Source organism: Onychomys torridus, unplaced genomic scaffold, assembly GCF_903995425.1.
Source record: "Onychomys torridus unplaced genomic scaffold, mOncTor1.1, whole genome shotgun sequence".
Lineage (NCBI taxonomy): Eukaryota > Metazoa > Chordata > Mammalia > Rodentia > Cricetidae > Onychomys > Onychomys torridus.
Genome location: NW_023412051.1, coordinates 12,849 through 14,606, shown reverse-complemented (window position 1 = coordinate 14,606; position 1,758 = coordinate 12,849). Strand labels below are relative to the sequence as shown.

The 1,758-nt window shown below is 40.5% G+C and overlaps 1 pseudogene; it reads right to left on the bottom strand.

Moving 5' to 3' along the window:
* Window positions 1-690: 690 nt before the first annotated feature.
* LOC118575468 lies at window positions 691-816 on the bottom strand (annotated as a pseudogene).
* Between the last annotated feature and the right edge of the window lie 942 nt (window positions 817-1,758).

Here is a 1,758-nt window from a genome sequence, read left to right as displayed (position 1 = left end):
TGAGGTAAAATCTCTGTCAGTCATACCATGTATTTGCTGATAGAGTACTTCTGCATGATTGTGGGTTTTTTAAATTAACTGATAATAGCTGTGTTGTGCATCCTAGTTGTCACATTAACTTTACAGAAGATAGAGTCATCTGACAGGAGGCAACCTTAATTGAGAAAATGCCTCCATAAAGTTGAACTATAGGCAGGCAAATGAACAGGGCATATTTGTAATTTTTGATGTATGGGAGAGGGCCAAACCCACTGCAGATACAGGCATGTCTGGGCTGGTGGCTCTGGGTTTTATAAGAAAGCCTACTGAGCATGCCAGTAAGATGTTCTCCCCCATGGTCTCTGCATCAGCTTGTGCTTCCAGGTTCCTGCCTTGAGTTCCTCCCTCAATTTCCTTCAATGATGGACCATGATATGGAATTGTAAGTGTAACATTCCTCCTAAATTGTTTTGGGTCCTAGTGTTTCATCCCAGCAATGGAAATCCTAAGTAAGACATGAGTGTTCCACATTTCACCATAAAAAAACAACACAAACACACACACACACACACACACACACACACACACACACACACACACCAAAAACCAAATGGCTAGGTGGCTAGGTGCATGAAACCATGATAATTAGGGAGTATTTATCTGACTCTGAAATGATTGTGTTGGGACAGATTTTTCTTTTTGTTTTATGTTGTCTCCCTCCAAATTCTCTTCATTTGTGGAAATTGCTGAGGCTAGCACATCCCAAGTTCAATGGATACGCTTTGCCTTAGAAAGAACACCTTTATGGTCATGGTATCTCCCCTGCCAGCTAAGTATGAGGGGAAAGGATTTAAAGCAGGTAATGAAATGCTCTCTTACATCTTGGCTGGTAAGGCTGTGAAACACAGGGACTAGATGTAATCAGTCTGGATGTGATTGCAACATGACATCTCCAATATTACTGTTTCCACAAAATGCCCTTTACTGATAATGAAATAGATGAAATCTCAGAGAAAGTTTTCAAATGAATGCTTATAAGTATGTCTAAAGAACTCAAAGGACATAAATAACTTCTGAGTGTATTCCAAGATACACAAATGGAAGCTAATAGAGGATTTGAAAATGCAATTCAATAAAGAGAAATACTGAGCAACAATAAAACCAACCACAAAGCTCCTTGGTAAACTTTAGCAGAAGAATGAGTCAGGATGATTAATGTATCATGTCCTGAGGACAGGGGAGGAAGTGAGAATTGCAGACCATGGTGAAGATAAGTAGGTGGGATGATAAACAGAACACTTGGGTTCCATGAGATTGGAAAGCAGAAAGTTTGAGGTCTATAAGTTGGTACAAACAGGTCATTTGAGACCTGTGTGATGATATGTAACACCCACTGTCTTGGTTAGGCTTTTGTTAACTCTGCACAAGTGAGAGTTATTAAGGAAGAGAAACCTCGAATGAGATTTCCTTAGTCAAGTATGTGGGGATATTTTCTTAATTAATGATTGATGTGGGAGGGACCAGCTCACTATGGGCATTGCCACCCCTTGGTTGGTAGGCCTGGATGCTTTTATAAAGCACATTGGGCAGGCAAGTAAGCAGCATTCCTCCATGGTCTTGCTTCAGTTCCTGCCTCCAGGTTCCTTCTTTGAGTTCCTTCGCCCTGGCTTCTTTCAATGATGGACTGTAAGCTGTAAGATGGAATAAATTCTTTTTCTCCCCAAGATGCTGTGGTCATTGTCTTAGTTAGGGTAAATCTAGCTATGATGAAATATTGTG